Source organism: Lithobates pipiens, unplaced genomic scaffold (genome assembly GCF_037356315.1).
Source record: "Lithobates pipiens isolate NorthernLeopardFrog02 unplaced genomic scaffold, aLitPip1_a1.2 Scaffold_13, whole genome shotgun sequence".
Taxonomy (NCBI): Eukaryota; Metazoa; Chordata; class Amphibia; order Anura; family Ranidae; genus Lithobates; species Lithobates pipiens.
The window spans coordinates 485,890,286-485,910,811 of record NW_027507718.1 but is presented as its reverse complement, the minus strand read 5'-3'; positions in this window follow the sequence as shown (position 1 = coordinate 485,910,811).

Here is a 20,526-nt window from a genome sequence, read left to right as displayed (position 1 = left end):
CAGTGTAAAAAATAAAATAAAAGGTAAAATAAATAAGATTTTTTTTTGTTTTTAAAAACACCCTGTCCCGACGAGCTTGCGTGCGGAAGCGAATGCATACGTGAGTAGCGTCCGCATATGGAAACTGTGTTCCCCAAACCACACATGTGAGGTATCACTGCGATTGGTAAAGCGAAATCAATAATTCTAGCACTGGACCTCCTCTGTAACTTAAAACATGCAACCTGTAGAATTTTGTAAACGTCGCTTATGGAGATTTTTAAGGGTAAAAGTTAGTCGCTATTCCACGAGTGGGCGCAATTTTTAAGCGTGACATGTTGGGTATCAATTTACTCGGCGTAACATTATCTTTCACAATATAAAAAAAAAATGGCCTAACTTTACTGTTGTCTTATTTTTTAATTTAAAAAAAAATATTTTTTCAAAAAAAAAGTGCGCTTGTAAGACCACTGCGCAAATACAGTGTGACAGAAAGTATTACAACAATAACCATTTTATTCTCTAGGGTGTTAGAATTTTTTTTTTATAATGTTTGGGGGTTCTAAGTAATTTTTTAGCAAAAAAAAAATGTTTTGAATTTGTAAACAACAAATCTCAGAAAGAGGCTCGGTCCTTAAGTGGTTAAGAATGCTTTCAGAAATAGAAGTGTTAATAGTCTTTGTTTATCAATTAACAAAATGGAAAGTAAATGACCTTAAGAGAAGGTAGGTTGTTCCAAACATCTTGGAGAAGTAAGCACAGACCTCAAATCCTTCTGTCTCTTCATGTAATCCCAAGCAGACTCCATGATGGTGAGATCGGGGCTCTGTGGGGGCCAAGCCACCCCTTCCAGGATTCCTTGTTCTTCTTTACACTAAAGATAGTTCTTAATGACATTGGCTGTATGTTTCAGGTAACAGTCCTGCTGCATAATTGGGGCCAATCACACTCCTCCATGATACATGATGGATAAGTACTGTATCTGGCTGTATTTCTCAGCATTGAGGACACCACTGATCCCAATCTCCAAATCCATATGCAGAAATGCATAACCAGACTTGCAAGGAACCTCCACCATGCTTCACTGTTGCCTGCAGAAACTCATTATTGTACAGCTCTCCAGTCCTTCAGCGAACAAACTGCCTCCTGCTACAGCCAAATAATTAAAACATTTAGACTCATCAGTCCAGAGCATCTGCGGGCATTTTTCTACAGCCCAGTTCCTATGTTTTCATGCATGGTTGAGTTTCTTCTCACCAGCGACTTTACGTTTTTAGTTTAACAGCTTACTTTTAGACACAATGCTGATTTTTGGAAGCAGTGGTTATGAAATAACAATTGAAGACTTTTTTCCCACACCATGTTCAAAATGCCCTGCACTTGCAGTCTGCTGGGGGTGTCAGTGTTAACAACACCCCAAATGCAAGTCGCAAATGCAGTGGGTTTCCCTGCAGCAGATCTAAATGTACATTAGTGCCATGCGATCCAGTTGTCGTACATTTTTTCAATTAGTGCATGGGCTACTTTTGGTATGGTTTGCCGCAATTTCTGTCTATTCGAAACGGCCCTAAAAACAAATGTTATTATGAAATGTGTTTTTTTCAAAATATAGAGAACATTTTACTAAGCCCTTGTACACACGGTCGCACATTCTGATGGACAATGTCCGATAGGACCGTGTTGTCTGATAATCCGACAGTGTGTGAGCTCCATCGGACTGTTTCCGTCGGAGTATCCGACGGACCAAGTTTTCCAGCTGGGCTATAAAATTTTCCGACAACATGATCCGATCGGACTTTGTCCGATCATGTGTAGAGAATCCCGATCGGACAAAGTGCCACGCATGCTCAGATCAAATTCCTAGACCAAAGCTATTGGCTACTAGCCGGAACGTAGTCCCGTCCTAACGAAATAACGTCATCACGTTAAGTACGATCGGATTTTCCAACAACTTTGTCCGACTGTGTGTATGCAACAGTTTCGGACAAAATCCGTCTGACAAAATCCGTCGGACAAAATCTGACGGATTTTGTTGTCGAAATGTTCGACCATGTGTGCAAGGGCTAAGATTGGAGCAGCTGCTGTGCATGGGAACCAATCAGCTTCTTCAATTTTCAAAAAGTACAGAACAAAATAAAGCTGGATAAACCGATACCGGGATACTGGCACACATAGATCAAACCTGGCTCGAATGGAACCATTAGGAGATATCTTATCCCTCTTTCCCTTTTCTTATATGAACTTTATTGAGTACAGTTCAACACCAATAAACCTGGTATCTGAAACATTTGACCATATTCAACTCTTAAACAGGGTTCTAATTAGATGATACATTTTATTATAGACATGCTATTGAACATCCAATTTATATCCAAATCACTGAACTTATTCTCTCTGGAGAAGAGGCGCTTGAAAGGGGAAATGATTTCAATGTACAAATACCATACTGGTGACCCTCACAATAGGGATAACACTTTTTAGCAGAAGGGAGATTAATAAGACACGTGGCCACTCACTAAAATTAGAAGAAAAGGGGTTTAACCTTAAACTGCATAGAGGGTTCTTTACCGAAAGAGTGGCAAGGATGTGGAATTCCCTTCCACAGGCGGTGGTCTTAGCGTGGAGCATCAATAGTTTCAAAAAACTATTAGATAAGCATCTGAATGACCGCAACATACAGGGATATACAATGTAATACTGACATATAATCACACACATAGATTGGACTTGATGGACTTGTGTCTTTTTTCAACCTCACCTACTATGTAACATGCCAAAGAGTTTAATAGATGGTCTAATTGGCTGATTCTCAAATTCACGTATTTCATACAACACCAAACTGATGTCACCACTTACCTCATTTCAAAGAATTTTTGTTCAAGATTCCCTGTTACCCACATAGTCTCACAGCCATATACAATATTTTGATCCAGCAGGCTCACCCTGCCCTACCTTAACACACAGCAATACAAGGAAAGGAGATAGTGACTTCAATAGGTCCAGAAGGCTGGAAAAACGACCTATGGCAGGCAAGGTGCAAGAGACTGAAAAGAAAATTGTACTCATTGGAATATATACCTGGCTATCCTTCATACATTTAATCCTCTGTTCCAAATAAATGTTGGAGTGGCTGGTAATATAACACAGTGGGAATGTGCTCCCATTGAACAGTTTTGGGCTTGCATTTTATAGGTCTATACAACGTGACAGCTACTAAGATACCAAATACTCTGACAACCACTTTACTGTCAATCATTCCTGGCACAAGTAAAAATAATAAGAAGGATATGTTTCATCATTTCCTTACTGCAGCAAGAACGGTTATTCCTAGACACTGGTGAACACCACAGGTACCATCTCTAGAAAAAATGGGTTATTGAATTGGATTGCATCATGCATCTCAAACATATACTTGCTGAAGAATATGATCATTTGGAACAACACACCTTTACCTGGGCCACATGGACAGTGTTTCGGTATTCCCAAGGATTTTGTGAACCACACATTGATTAACAGTTGTTATTAATGTTTGACCATGACAAGACTGGAAAAGGACCACTTTTTTCCCTTCCCTCCCATCATAATTATGATTTCACTGAATGCAAGTGCAATACACTCTGACAATATATCCTTGAAGAAAATTTGAGCTTTCGGCTCATATATTTTTGAAACAATCCAGTTTGTTTTGGCCTTTTTGAATATATGAATAATTTTTCACATTCATTCTCAGTAAAAGATTTTTTACAACATACACAAAACCAATTCTGCTATGTTTAGCCACTGATCAAGCAAGGTAGCAAAGCATATTTTCAATTTTGACCATAGTTCTATTAAAAAAAAAAAGAAAGAAAAAAGTGATATTTTATAATTGCTATGTTATGCCTTAAGTTCTGTGATATTTTTGCTGTGAAAATGCAAAACTAATTTGAATCTTGGTCCTGCCAAGTTCGGCCAATGGTTTCATGATATGCCAGCAAATATGCAACACTGATGAACAGGCCGGCTCATGCAGAGCAAGCAAATTGCATGTGAGATGTTCAGGAGAGACAAAGGCCATGTTTTAACAGGTAAACACAAACCCTGGAATGATTGGCACTCTTTTTATCACTGGAACTTTATGGCATCAGGATGCAGAATAATCTCTAGCAGAGATATATATATAGTTACTCACGATAAGGGTTCCCATATAGCTGAACTTTAATAGAGTAACTTCTGTAGTGACTGTCTTATTTTAACTTCAGTAAAGATATACCCAGAGTATCAAAATGAACAACACATGACTGGGTACATTGGGGAACAGGTAAAAAAAAGGGAGTTAAATGTGTAAGGACAAAGGAAATCTGCAGGTCACTTACCTGATTGATCAGTTGGATATTGCAGGGAAGGGCCCCAGTGGTGGTTTGGAGGGAAGGATGTAGCAAATTTCAATTTAAGAGTTGTAGATGTCCGGAGAACTCGTGAACGAAAGAAGCTTATTTATCCTGAGGTGACCCCCGCCTGCCGCTGCAACTGGAACCCTGAAGGGGACTCTCCAGGCCTATAGTCAAAACGTACCCAGGTTTAGTCAGTACACGTTCTCGGATGAGTCTCTACCTGAGGGGCATGTGCCGCCTCTCATCAACAACACCAGCTCTGAAAAGGCCTGGGCCCCAGAGAGTGATGGTGGGCCATTATGATGTCTGCAGTGGATGGGCCATGCCTTGGGCAGCCAGGAGTACAGGGCCTGCAATGGAGTCTTTTCCTGGATGGACAGCCAGTTGGAAGGAGAGTCAGCAAGGGATTTGGGCTCTTTGGCTTATGGGATAGTGGGTCCTAGTCAGCGTAGTGAGTACTCTTCATTTCCTTTACCTTTTATGCTGAATTCTTATTTGGATGGGTTGGGGGAAAATAGGTCAGAGTTCATGGGTCCTTCTTTCCAGTCACCAAGTCTGGCAGTTCAGGAACTGTCACTAGTGACCTGTTGGTGGGGTTCTGCAATCTCTTTCAGAAGTTTGAGGGTCATAGGCATGTCCATGCTGGTGGCAATGGGGTACCCACTTTAGGGGAGGCCGGCAATGAAGCCTCAGTGTCTTTGGCAGTAGGGTTCCTGTCCACACCGCTGGTTTCTCTGATGACAGCAGTTCCAGTCATTCCGGGGGGGGGGGGGGGGGGGGGTGAGGACCAAAGCACTGTGTCCACTTCCCAGGCCCTGGTCCAAACATCCCAGATGGCTGAAAAGCAAGAAAAAAACTAAGGAAGACAATATTGATGCCAATTGGATACACTCAATGGGCCTGTGAAGTGTGAGATTTGGGTATGCTTTTAAGTACCACCTAATCCTGCATACATTTTGGAGTTGGTTGTAGGTATTTGCAAAAATTGCAAGTGCCACTGGAGAAAAGACCCCGGAGCACTGTTCTTCTCTGTTTTTTTACCTGGATGCCATTAATGAAGCCCATCTAGTTTACAATGGTATTAACTGACTGCTCTCTGATAAGCAATTTCTCCAGTGTGAGGCTATTGAGTCATCACTGAGGTGGGACCACAAGGTTATCAGGTTGTGGATGAAGTTTCTGACTTTGGTATCTTAGGGAGTACTGCTAATTTTGGACAATTGGCCTCAAAAAAGAAGGGGTACTATTGGAAGTGCTACAATGAAAACTGCAAGTTCATAGTAATTGTTGCTTCAGTTTTAAGTGTAAAGGACTTAGTGGAATCTACTCCTTTTCTCATTGCTTCAAGTAGGAAAAAGGCTGTTCTCAAGAGTCTTTATTAAAGAGAGAGGAGGCGAGTGAGGGTGGAAAGGATGCATCCTTTTCTAAATTGATAGCTGGACTACAAAGCTATTTGCTTGAGCTGGGTTTTCCCAGAAGGATTCTGCATCCCGTGTATGCTTTGGTCCATTTCACCTTACCATTGGAATTTTAAATCCAACTTAAAATTCCCAGAAATTGTTTCTGAGAAGTTCCACAACAAAATGAGTTTTGGTAGCATAGGAGGACCACCACTTTCCAACCCTGTGATGTTCCCCTTGAGTGTCCAAGAATGAGCCAAAGAATTTTCAGTTAATTCCCGATTTATCCCATCCCAAACGTGGGTCACTAAATAAGGAAATTGACCCAAAGGCCTGAAAAGTTTCCTACACCTCTTCTGGAGCTTCAATTTCTTGGGATCACCAATATACCCAGGGCTTATTCCTTGCTAACTGATTTTGAGTCAGCCTTTCAGTTATTACCAGTCCTACCACAAAATTTATATATGCCAGACTGTCAGTGGCAGTGTTCCCTTTTTTTATTGCTGCCTACTGATGGTCTTCCCTTTTTCTTGCTTGTTTTTTGAGAGTTCAAGTTAATTCCTTGAATGGGTAGTGCATACCCTGCATACCTGCCTAAACAAATGCAGCTTTGTCTTCAAGGGCGACAAAAGGGTGCACTGGTGCTCAGTCAGGGGAGATGGGGGAGGGTCCAGCTGCTTAGTGGGGGGAGATGGGGGGTTCTGGTGCTTAGTGGGGAGAGGTGGGATCTTTGTGCTTAGTGGGGAGAGATGGGGGTCTTGGTGCTTAGTGGGGAGAAATGGGGTCTTGGTGCTTAGGGGGGAGAGATGGAGATCTTGGTGCTTAGTGGGGAGATATGGGGGGTCCTGGTGCTTAGTGGGGGAGACATGGGGGTCTTGGAGCTTAGTGGGGGGACATAGGGGGTCCTCATGCTTAGTTGGGAGAGAAGGGGTCTTGGTGCTTAGTGGGGAGAAATGGGAGTCCTGGTGCTTAGTGGGGAGAGATGGGGGGGGGGTCTTGGAGCTTAGTGGGGAGAGATAGGGGGTCCTGGTGCTTAGCGGGGAGAGGTGGGCTCTTGGTGCATAGTGGGGAGAGATGGGGGCCTTGGTGCTTAGTGGGGAGAAATGGGAGTCCTGGTGCTTAGTGGGGGGCAATGGGGGGGTCTTGGTGCTAAGTGGGGAGAGATGGGGGTCTTGGTGCTAAGTGGGGAGAGATGAGGGTCTTGGTGCTTAGTTGGGAGAGATGGGAGTCCTGGTGCTTAGTGGGGCGAGATGGGGGTCTTGGTGCTTATTGGGGAGAGATGGGAGTCCTGGTGCTTAGTGGAGAGAGATGGGAGTCCTGGTTCTTAGAGGGGAGAGATGGAGGGTCCTCGTGTTTAGCGGGGAGAGATTGGTCTTGGTGCTTAGTTGGGAGAGATGGGGGCCTTGGTGCTTAGTGGGGAGAAATGGGAGTCCTGGTACCTAGTGGGGAGAAATAGGAGTTCTGGTGCTTAGTGGGGAGAGATGGGGGGGTCTTGGTGCTTAGTGGGGAGAGATGGGGGTCTTGGAGCATAGTGGGGCAGATTGAGGGGCACACCAGTCAGTGGGGGAGGGGGCACCGGTGCTCCTTACCCGGCTGCTTGATCTATCTTCAATGCTGTGTAAAAGATTCCCCCCCTCTCACTTTTCTTCTGGGCTGATTTCTATGAAGGTATGCCGGGATGCCAGTACAGTGATAGCTCAGAGATCACTCAAAAGCAAAAAAAAACTTCCTCTGCTCACTTGTTTGCCAGGCTCTGACTGATGACTTATCTATTGCATAGCCCAGCAGAGAAAGCCAGTGCTGGAAGTCTTCCTTGAAGCACAAGTTCTATTTGACACTTTTCAAATTTTTAGCAAATTTGTGTGGCAAGTCTCTAACAAGAGCAAAGTTGATGATTCTACAGCAAGAGCTCTGCAAGTCTACAGCATGAAAATTCAGCCACAGTGACCCCTGTGGTGGGATGACTATTTCACAACATAACTGAACCAGAACTTGCAGAAGACTTGCAGAATGTTTGCAAAGAAAGTTCATCTGGAGTTATGCAATGTGGACCTGCTGCATTTGTGCAACAAACTTGTGAAGCCTGGCAAGTCTAGCAAAAGCTTAGCGAATCGTTTTCAAACGTGCAGCACAATTAGTTGCTATCTTGGAAGTTGAAGGACCTCATTTTGGTGTAGTAAGAAATGGTTAGGGATCCATCTTGAGTATGGTGTCCTCTCTTCTGTAATGTAAACTTGTAGTGACCTAGTGCTTATTGGATCAGGAACTGTCTGCGGGCTGTTTGTGAATTCGGCCCCAAGGTGGTGTCATGCAGGCGGGGGCCTAACGAAATTGTACAGGCAGATAAATGTGCAGGCAGGTTAAAGTTCCAGCTGTCCATTTACACTGCCCAGTCAGGAAGCTAATAGTTCCCAGGTTTTCTCTTTGGTGGGTTTTGCTGGGTCTGTCCCACTGATATAAAGGGAATAGGGGGTCCAAACCTGGAAAGAAAGAGAGAGCCTAAACCTAAGAAGGGACAAGAGTAATGGATGGCCGGAGTCATATGGGGCCCGGAAATGCAGGGGTTGGAATGCTTCCATGCTGTCATTAGAGTTTGGAGAACCAGATACTTGCTGAAAGCGGAATTTAACCCACTATGGACTCATCCAATTATGGACTTAATTTAAGCAGATATGCTTGGGAAGCCACATGTCTGAAGATAGGGCCTTTGGATGATAGGGGAATGTCTGCACTTTATTCTGAATTGTTACCTGTGATTGAAACATGTTAATTTATTCTTCAGTAAAGCTTTTTTAAACTTTGCCTTTGCCTGTTCTGAAGTTACTAAAGGGGTGCAATGTAAGTAACCAACACATACAGTATAGTTTACAGCTTGGGGTATGAAGACATCAGTACAAGAGTTAATATAATGTAAAGATACAAGTGGTTACCAAGGGTAACAAAGTTTTTTTTTAGCAGCCTGTCGTTAAGTGTGTGGAAGGTGAGACCACCTCTTGCAGGAAGTAGATAGTCTGCACTCCTTCGGTCACAATCCACACCACTGGGGCCCTCATCCTGTACACAGGTATGAAAGGGAAAGAGTAAAGTGAAGTGCACACATGGAGTCCGCACTAAGTGCACGGTGGGACCCCATATCGTTACTGGGAGTGAGGTAGCGGTGATACGCTGGACAGGTGGAGAGAGCATTAGCTCTACATTTCCCACCTAAATGCACAAATAACCATGGTGAGGCTTAATACATCAAGAGAGTTTACTAGAGTTTGTTCATGCTTGTCATCCACTGGGTCGTGAGCATGGCTAAAGTAACTGTACTTCATGTATAGTGCAGTGACCCTGTACAAAGTTCTTTGCATCGCCAGAAGAACCCACCCCAGGGTCGACCTCTGATATGACCCTTGCTTGGCACCCAACGAGGAAGGAAACATGGAGGATGTGACGACCACCCTGTCATCTTGATCTGACCCTCACATATAGATCTGGTTACGTTTATTTACACCTTCAAGATAGTTAACTGTGATTTAAGGGTTGTTTTCTGTAGTTATATAATAAAAGGCTGCTGCGGCCATTTAATTAAATTCAAGAATGGTCTGGCTTTTGTTGATTATAAGAATATAGTTAAACTTTTGGTAGTATGTGGAAGCTGGAGTATGTCTTCACTATATATATGCAAGAAATTGTGTCATTATCATATAAACATAGCACACCAACTTCGATTTTCTAGTTTCCTTTTTAAAACAGAGCTCAAAGAAATGAGCTCATAAATATTTATTATGGATTTTTTTTCCTATTAATTCTATTTAAAGAAAACATATATCTTCGTTTTAAGAAAACAAACTAAAATGACCAGAGAAATGTTTCATGGATGATACTGAAGATGTATTGAATATGTACATGTACTGTAAACACTTCAATGCCAGTTTCTTTTCTAAAACACATACTGTGTTATCCTTCTAATGTTGCACTACTGCATGTTTCAATGCAATGCAATCTTTTACAAATAATGTGCTACTCTTCTGATTTTGCTTTGGCAAAGAAACAATTAACTGGACTTAATTCACCAGTTTTTGCTGGCTTTTGTTGTTTTCACCAGGAAATATACAGCTGCCCTGTTATTAACCACTTGCTGACCGCACTATGTTTGAATGACAGCTACAGCGTGGTTGCCCAGAAAAAATGGCTATAGATACAATTTGATGTTACTGACTTTGTGAATAATGTCCTAGCAGCTCCTCATCCAGGTGTATTAGGTGGATAGGGATTCTGTTAATGAGGCTGTTATAATATGCATGGAAAGGTTAGAGGATCCATAGCATGGACTATGTCTGCAGGTTTTGAACTTTGGGGGCCATAATAGGGAAGTTGCTTTATGGCACATACAACAGAATGCCAGTGTGGCAACATGGTTAAAAAGTGCAAAGCTATATGGTTCTATTGTGTCCTAGAAGAGCATTTAGGTGCAGAAAACATCTGTCCCTATACAGTGGGGTATCAGAGCCTGGCACATATACTGGCACCGCCTGCATAGGACTGCGGGATGGCATGGGATGCAGTAAAGCTGATGTAGTGCTTAGGCTCTGGATGATCACATTCCAGGTGTGTACATGAACTAGAAAGGGTTAAAGCTGAACTACAAGCAAATATAACCCCCACTTTATTGCAGGTTAATATTCATTACAAATAATTAAAAAAATAGTTAAATATATCTTTAAATGCAGTTAGCATAACTACAGTGCTGTGCAAAAGTTTTAGGCAGGTGTGAGGAAATGCTGTAAAGTAAGATTGCTTTCAAAACATATTTTATTTATTTATTTTTTATCAATTTACAAAATGCAAAGTGAGCAAACAGAGAAAAAAATCAAAATCAAATCAATAAAATAATAATAGTTAGTGCACTTTAGCACTGGCAGCGCCCGGGCATCGGCGGTAAAGTACTGGTATTTTTAGCGGCGCTTTTCGGCCATTAGCGGCCGTTTTTAACCCCTGCTAATGGCCAAAAAAGGTTAGAAAGCCCAAGCAGCAGTGCTTTGCTAGGGCTTTCTAACCCTTTTTTGTCCATTAACAGGGGTTAAAAACGGCCGCTAGTGGCCGAAAAGCACCGCAAAAAACGACAGTAAAGCACTGCTAAAAATAGCGGCACTTTACCGCCGACGCCCGGGCGCTACCAGTGCTAAAGTGCACTAACTATTGGGCTGCTGCTTGCAAGACGTTTTTTTTGCGACCTGCCAGTGCCCTTGGGCTTTCACACTGGAGTGGGAGGAGAGGTGCTTTACAGGTGCTATTTTTAGCGCTATAACGCCTGTAAAGCGCCTTGGTGTGAAAGCTTGGTGTGCGAGTGACTATCCATTTGCTTCAAACCAGCATCAGTTCTTACACCTGCACACTGTACAAAGTCAGAATTTTTGTAGGATTAGAGCCAGGTGTATGATTAACCAATTATACCAAGCAGGTGCTATTGATCATCAATTTCAAATTTAGGTTGAAAAACAGAAACAAATGTGTAGGAGGCTTAAAACTGGGTAAGGAACAGCCAAACTCTGCTACTAAGATAAGGTTGTAGAAGACAGTTTCATGTCACAGGTCATACACCACGACAAGACTGAGCATAGTAACAAGACACAAGGGGGATGATTTACTAAGAAGAAGGCACTGCACCAGTTCATACATTAATTGGTGCACCAGAAAAGTCATTCATTGAACGGCCGAACATTGAAGCGCAAATAGGGATAATAAATACCCGCATATGTAAACTGCAACGGTCGCTAGGGTAACAGTGGTTTTCTCATTGATAATACAATTAGTTAATTTCATCTCATTGGATATGTCTTGTTAGGCAATTAGTAGGTGCTCTCAGTTAATTAACCCTTTTGTTGCTAATCTCATTCCTATCACTTCTAATATATCTTTGAAATTTGTTTTTTTTTTTCTTTTTTTTACCCAAATCTTTCAATACATTAAAAGGACAGAGAAGAGTTTCTAAACCCAATAATTTTTGATAAAATCACCAGTGCTTCCCCTCAGATTTACATCAAGTACATTTGCATTGCAGAGTGGATTTGCCTTCAATAAACCCCAAAATACCTAATAATTTTGGGGTGTACACAACAAAGTGCTAGAGTGCAATTTCCCTAATGGAGACACTAGTTAGATTGACCTGTGTGTCCCCAAGGAAAGACAATGGTAGGGTTTTACCCTCACTTCCTGTTTTGCTATGTGACAGGAAGTGAAGCCAATTTTCAGAAAAGGGACACAAAGCCCAACCTAAAAAAGACAAAAATGGGTTCCAAAACTCACTTGGTTTCCCTCAAATGCCCACAATTAGAATAGGATTGTCTCTAGATTTTAGCTCAGTGATCTAAATCAGTGGTCTCAACCCTGTCCTCAAGTACCCCCAACAGGCCATGATTGCAGGTTTTCCTTCATCTTGTACAGGTGCTTTAAATCACAGTCAATGGCTTGGTATTTTGGACAGCTATTTTAGCTAAGATAAATTCCCAAAACATGTCCTGCCGGGGGTACTTGAAGACTGAGGCTAAGAACCACTGCAGTAAAATGGAAAATTGAATACTTACCGCTCTGTAATTTTCCTTTCCTGGTGCCTATCCATGGCAGCATGGGTACACTCAAAAGGAGATTGTGACTTTTAAATGAAGCAGTTGAAATGCGGAGGTGAGAGTAAAAAATATATTTTATTCATAACAAATATATAGTAGAAGAGTCATTTCATATATATACATGTAACTTAGCACAAGGTATAGACATGATGATAAAAAGGTATATATAAACGAACACATGAATCAAGATGAGTACATAATGATCAAATATTGGTATATAAAAACAATAAAATGGCCTGCAAGTGCCAAAGATAGCATGCCCAGTACCTGTGTCGGTAATCGCATAATATAAATATAATTGTACTAAATTAAAATTGATGACATTATCAGGGAGTAATAAGTATCACTGTAGCATCAAGTATAGCTCGACGCGTTTCATGGATGTTTCTCCACTCATCAGGAGCAGATGTGACAGATTCCTGTGAAATATATAAATATAGTAAGCCACGCTCTATGTAGAGGGGAACAGAAAAAATAATACTTAAAAAAGTTGGCCAAGCACACTTACCAACCCTGGCAGTGAGTGCGACATGCGGTGAACGGCACAGAGTGAGCCAGAGGCATAAACTCTCCCGCGGGAGCTGAGGCGGTGTGGTATAAAATAGCAGCATCGGGTGGTGTTGAAAGTGCCTGGGTATGGGGAAAGTTTCCATGTGACAGCAGTGCTGGTGTAAGGGTCATCAAACAGGGAATCTGGGAACAAATATTGAATATATATGTATTCTATAGTGATGAGTTTGGAAGTAGTATATAAATAATGAGCCCAGTATATCTGCATGTATAGTGATAACAGGGAGAGTTAAGTATGAAAAATATAATATTAATATATATATATATATATATATATATATATATATATGACAAGGGACTGAAAGTGACCTGAATATGTGCAAGCATTAAACAAGTGAAAGGTGATAAGATGTTTAAAAATGTATAAAAGCAATGTGGGAAGCAGGAGGTGTTGGTTTCGACTAATGAGTCTTCCACTGGGGCAGTGCAGTGGAAGTGGGGTAATGCAGTGGAAGACTCATTAGTCGAAACGCTTTGGGCCAGCACCTCCTGCTTCCCATATTACTTTTTTTTGATCACTTTTAAACTTTTTTTACCTACATTTCGCTGTATGGTAGACTTTTTTATATTTAATAAACCACCCTGGTTTACCTGCACCATTTGGAGCCCTTCTTTTCTTCTCCCCATACATTTGAGTACTGATGACTGTTCCCCAACTACCACATTTCCTGGATTGGTTTGATTGTCGATCTCCTTGGAATTATCATCTAACCAACGAGTGGCTTGGAGTTGCAGTCTTCATGATACCGTCTAGCCTGGCATCTCTCATCATTGGGATCCACCAATACTAGCCTGTTTGACGCACTGCCATATGGTATGTGTATCCACCGTTCTTGGTAAGAGTACCCATCTTCTCATCTGAACTGTTTCTCTACATGTCTACCAATGTGTTTATGGTGCTTCTTGATCGCATGTTCCTTGCTTCAGTTGATGATTGAAGAGAGTGAATTTCTTTCATTTGGACACTATCCGTGTGGACATTGGCACTTAGATCACCATTGATCATCACCATTATTTTCACATTTTTTGTGTATGATTGTATGTCACATATAACATGTTATCATTTTCAGATTATTTTTGGTTTATTACACATCGACCTCTACAATCTAGATGTTTATTTTTTATTCTATTTTCAGCACTACACTATTTGTTTGCTACAGCAATCTTACTACAGGTGCATGTTCACTGGAGGCAGGACTTAGGGTGGTGGGGCCCCTGGGCTTGAGTCACTTTCGGGCCCTAACTTCTATACATTACCGTATTTATCAGCGTATAACACGCGCCCCAAGTTTAGGAGGAAAGTTTAAGGAGAAAAATTATATTTAAACGCCCATCAATACAGCCCTATCAGTGTCCATCTGCAGCCTTGTCCAGTGTCATTGAAGCCTTGTCAGTGTAGCCTTGTCATTGCAGTCTTGAAGTTTACAAATGGCGCCGCCGAGATACAGAGTCCTGTGTATCTCAACGGCTCTCGGGTCCTCTTGCCGAGATACTGTACATAGCTGAGTGTACTTGGCTCGGCTCCACTCACAGTCACGCCCAGTCCCACCCTATGATGGACATAAAACAGGCACTGGGCGTGACTGTGATCCGAGCCAAGTACACTCTGCTACTCTCGGCTCCGCTCGGGACTGCCAGAGGACCAGAGAGCAGCTGTATGTTCAGCGACCCATCACAGTTTGCTATGGAAAGGACATTCCGTCGCTGCCATCTTGGTACACCCCACATTCATTCACAGTAAGGATACACTAAGAAGGGGTAAAGCGGGCATGTTGTTACATCCACCAGAGTTTTTCATTTTACACTTATTTATAACAGTAAAGTCAGTTTATATAGTGAAATACAGGGCTTAGAACTCCGTCTGACTACTTAGATCTTGAATTTTAAAAACAGCGGCAAGCCTTCTCATCTCACAGGTTAGCTAATCTGACAGAAGTTTGCTGCTTTTAAAAGCACCAGACAGAGTTGTAAGTACTGTATTTCACTATATACTAATTTTAATGTTATAAATATGTGTAAAATGCAAAACTCCAGTGGGTGTAACAACATGTCCGCTTTACCCCTTCTTAGTGTATCCTTACTGTGGACGAGTGTGGGGTCTAGCAAGATGGCGGCGATGGAACGTCACTTCCGTAGCAAACTGCGATGGGTTGCTGAATATACAGCGGCTCTCTGGTCCTCTCGCAGTCCCGAGCGGAGCCGAGAGTAGCAGAGTGTACTTGGCTCAGATCACAGTCACACCCAGTGCCTGTTTTATGTCCATCATAGGGTGAGACTGGGCGTGACTGTGAGTGGAGCCGAGCCAAGTACACTCGGATATGTATCTCGGTGGGCCTCCCTATTGGGTGGAGCCCATGGGCTTGAGCCCAGTCAAGCCCAATGGTAAATCCAGCCCTGGTGATACCACTACTTTATCAATTCAGCAAGCTGAAATTGCAGAAGTGAAACTGCATTGCTTAAGGCCTTATTTAAACTTGCAATTAGGACTATATTATAGAACTCCAACAGCAATAGTCATGCGTTTTCTGCATCCAGAATGTCAGGGGTTTGCAAATAGCTGAGGCTGCTAATCCTAAACAAAGCAATGACAGCCTGACAGTTGCTGCAGCTAACTGTGGCTGCTGGTGTAGACAGATGGCCATCCCTGGACACAGCCTGTCTGCTTCCAAGGGTGATCATCTGTCCCTAACCGCAGCTAATCACTGGATGTGCGATTACATCCCAACAGCCATGGACAGCTGTGACCGTCATACACTTGGATAAGTGGATATCTGACCCAACACAATGAAATATGTAGGCAAAATGCCAGGATCTGGGTTACTCCTTCACCTTTAGTTGTGAGTTGATGCATATTTTACATCTTTTTTCTGAATATGGCTGATTATGCAATTATTAGTAACAGCAAGAGACTGCAGAAGGGAGCAGAGGGAGTAGGATGACGGGTGGGATGCAGTTTTTGGATTGTCAAAGTAACAGCAGCTATTGTGCCTCATTTACACACATTGGTTTTATTCAGTGCCAGAGCAGCTTGCTGCTGGAAGCCCTTTGCAATGTACAGGCTTATTTCTTAAAGAAGAATTCCAGGACATTTTTTACATAATTATATTGGCCCAACTTGGACCAATCTAAGTGTGCATATACCATACCCATACTTGCCAACAGTCCCGATTGGCCTGGGACATTCACAGAATTCAGACCCATGTCCGGGTCTGAGCATTTCCCCGGCAGAATCCCGGAAAATGGGCTTTGTCCCAGGCAGGAGCGGACTGTGTTGGGGGGTCTGATCCTACATAAAAAGACTGCACCGGACCACTCCGCTGTCACCCAGTGCGACGTGCGGATGGTCACCATGTCATCTGGGCTGGTGTCTTGTCAAATAACATCCTCCATCCGATAGTGTCCGCGCATGCGCAGTACACAGCAACACAGATTCCGAAAATTGCAGAGGATGAACGGTGCCTGCGCCGTGAGTCCAGGTTCTATTCCCACTATCCAAGTGGACATAGAGTAGGAATAAAAAAAAGCAAAGCTCGCCCGCGAGGGGCCCTCTAATATTCACAACCCTATGTCCGCTTGGATGGTGGGGCTACCGCCTCCACTCACGGCGAAGCTTTGGAGATTTTCCGAAGCTTCGTCTGCTCCGTACTGCGCATGCGCAGTACGGTCCGGACACTATTTGATGGCCGGACACTATACGGCAGAACACCGGCCCACATAGTAAGCTGGGTGGGCTGCTGGGAGGTGGGGGATTCTGTCAAACTGCAGCTACCCATTGGAGGAGGAGGCAGGCTGCGCTGCGTCCCAGCCAATGGGCACACTATCCAGGCTTCCAGTGTTGTGGCATGGAGCTGCTCTGCAAGCTGCATGAGGTGAGAAAGAAGAAACTCTTTTATGCTCTTTTATGCCAGTAATTGAAAGTGTCTCACTCTCTTCCTCTCCCTATCCCCCCCCCCCCCCCCCTTCTCCCTTCCTATATCTCTATCTCTTTCTCTGTTTCTTTCTTTCTCCATCCATCCCTCTTTTTCGCTTTCTTTCTTTCTTTCTTTCTTTCTTTCTTTCTTTCTTTCTTTCTTTCTTTCTTTCTCCCTCCATCCCTCTCTTTATATATATATATATATATATATATATATATATATATATATATTTATATTTATTTATTTATATAAATAAAAATTCTTCACTATGTAAGGCATCTCAGACTATATTTAACCACACCCCCTTTAAGCCATGCCCAATATTTAGCGTCATTGAAACCACGTCCAATTTTTACAGCGGCGCGCTTTGCGTGCTACATTTTTCTCTCCAGCTAGGCCATGCCTACAAATGAATGCCCCACCCCTAACTGAATTAATACTTCGCCTACATAAAAAAAGTGTCCCTAAAGATGTTTTGAGAATGTTGGTAACTATGAATAGCCGTGGAATCCCCCTGGAAGCTGGAAATCACTATGACACTGATCTCTCCTAGTTTCCATGTCCTGTGTGCCATTCAGAGAATGCTTTGCATTTTCTCAATGATTGCAAAGCATTCTCAGCATGGACAAAGTGAAGAGTGTGATGACACCACCTCACCTCTCCATCTCACCCAATCAGAGAATTCAGGGCATTCATTGAGAACATGCAAAGGATTCTCTGAATGGTGCCTGTGCTAAGTGGCTGCCCCCCGTGTTCAGAATGCGGAATGCAGATGCTCTGCACAGAACTTGGAAGTCAGTGGAGATCACTGGAGTAGTGCTGCCTAAATCATTAATTTCCAGCTCCTAGCGGGATCCCACAGGTATGGTATATACACACTTACATTGGTTCAAGCTGGACCAATCAAATCATGTAAAAAATGCCATACGTGGAATTCTTTTTTAACCAACTCCTGTCCGGTCTATAGCAAAATTGCAGTCAGGCGGTGGTTTAATTGTTCTGATTGGACATCATAACATCCTTCAGAACATGCAGCTTGTGTGCACCACCCAGGGTGTTGCCCAGACACATCGAATCTCTGATCACAGTAAAGAGCCTATGACGTAGACTCTTTACCACGCGATTAGCTGTGTCCAATCACAGCTGATCACAGTGCAAATAGGAAGTTCCGGTTATTGGCATTCCTCTGACAGCACGGGAGTAGAGGAAAGTCGATAAGCGGCTTTCCTGACAGGGGGGATCTGCATTGATAATTAGTGCACTCATTCATTATCAATGCAGCCCTATGTGATGCCTGCCAGTGCCAACCAGTGATGCCTGTCAGTGTCTCTTCATCAGTGTCACTTATCAGTGCCCATCAGTGCCACCTATGAGTGCACATCAGTGCCCATCACTCCCGCCTATCGCTGCCCATCAATGCCGCCTATCATTTGGCATCAGTGCTGCATATTAGTGCCTCCTCCTCAGTGCCTCCTCATCAGTTCTGCCTCATCAGCGCACATCAATGAAGGAGAAAAATTACTGATTTACAACATTTTATAACAGAAATGAAGAAAAAAAATAGTTTAGCAAAAAATAAAAAACCCAGTGCTGATTAAATACCACCAAAAGAATGCTGCCCACTTGCCCAGCCCCCCCCCCAGCCTGTGCCCCCCACCCCCCCAAGCAACACTTCCCTCCTGTCCACTCCCAGTGGCATATTTACAGGCCCCTTCCTTTTCTGAATGAACACAGTGGGTGATCGTTACTGATCGCTCACTATGTTCATTCATAACTGAAGCACAGTAAACTATGTTTACTATGCTTCAGTTTGTGAATAAACAGGAAGCTGCTCAGCTGAGAGCACTTCCCATTCGTTCACTGTCTAGTGAAAATGAGGCTGGAAAGAAAGGGACTAGGGAATCTTTGTCCTCAGTCCCTTTCTCTGTCTCAAAAGTGAGACAGATAAATCACCAAGCCCCCCAAAGGGGCTCCTAAAAGAACACCATCCTCTGCCCTACTAACAAAGTCCATTGCCCTACTGACAGCTCCTTTTAATACATTTTAAAACTCATTTTTGTTTGCGCTTTGGGGTGCACGCCCTATTGCAATGGCTGCTCACACCTATGAATACACATATGGGAGCTGTTTTACACACCAAAAGGCTTGTGTTTTAAGATTTACACAGCCCTTTCAGACAAAACAGTGAGCCTGGAGAGCAGATTTTTCTCTACTGCAGATAACAATAAAGGGAGAAAAGATTTTGACTAATGTAGGGGCGGGGGCGGGGGTACCATATGCAGGATTATTAAAGAATAATGAATCAAGTAAAAATAAATAATGGACTTTTAAAGGTATATTAACTGCTTGCCGACCAGCCGCTGTCATTATACTGTGGTAGGTTGGCTCTGGGTGAATCGCCGTAGGTGTACGATGGCCTCTTTTATGAGCTCTAGGGGGCGTGCGCCGGAGCCGATGTGCGTGGCCGGCAGGCATTATGAAGTAAACAGACAGGTCCCCGTTCTGTCAGGGAAGTACAGAGAGATCTGCTGTTCCTAGTGATCAGGAACAGCGATCTCTCTCTACACCCAGACAGTCCCACCCCCCCACAGTTAGAAACATCAGTGCTGGTTTGATCGGTTGTAGATGTTTTTTTTTGTGAAGTCCATGCCAGTCCAAACTGTGTTTTAAAGGCTTGTCAGCTCACTTTTATCAACCACTTGACTTCCAAAAGCTTTCTGACGGGAAATGTTGGATGACAGGCTGTTGGTTGAAAATCCGACCATGTGTATGCTCCATCGGATAATTGTTGTCTGACTTTCCGCCAACAAATGTGTGTTGTTGGATTTTCCGATCGCGTGTACAGAAGTCCGTTGGACAAAAGTCCAAAGTACAAAGACACATGCTCAGAAGCAGAAGCGGGCGTTCTTGTAAACTAGCATTCGTAATGGAGAATTAACATTCATGATGTGACAAATTATGAAATCTCCAAATGCAGCACACAATTCTCTTCTTCTTTAATGGGATAATAATGAAGCTGCTTTGCTGGGGATACTGATGGAGTTATTGCAAACTAATTTTAAAAGGCTTTTTTTTTCTAGTAATATGTTTTTTTTAATTATTATTTTATTTGTGCAAGTTACCACAACACCATTATCCCATCGTTTTTAAGATAAAAGGTACAACTACGTTGGTGTCCCTTTTCAATTTTACATTGTATTTTTTTAAATGTAACTGCCTACTCCCAGACTATCATTTGAAGTAAAACACATAACCAAGTATTATTCTACACAATTTTTTTATTGTGCATTAAAAAAAAAAAATAGACATGCTATCTGCCAATGTAACTTAACCAAAAAGTGCATTCTATGCATCCAAAAATATAGAAAATATAACTTCAAATGACAGTTTGGGAGTAGGCAGTTACATAAAAAAAAAAATACAATGTAAAATTAACAAAGAACACCAACCTAGTTGTATCTTTGATCTTAAAAACTACAGGATAATGGTGTTGTGGTAAGCAAAAAAAACAAAAAACATAATAATATTATTCTTGATATAACTAGAAAAAAAAGCCTTTAAAAATTTGTTTGCAATAACTCCATCAGTATCACCAGCAACGCAGCTTCATTATTATCCCATTAAAGAAGAAGAGAATGTGCACCGCATTGCGAGATTTCATAATTTTCCACGTCACGAA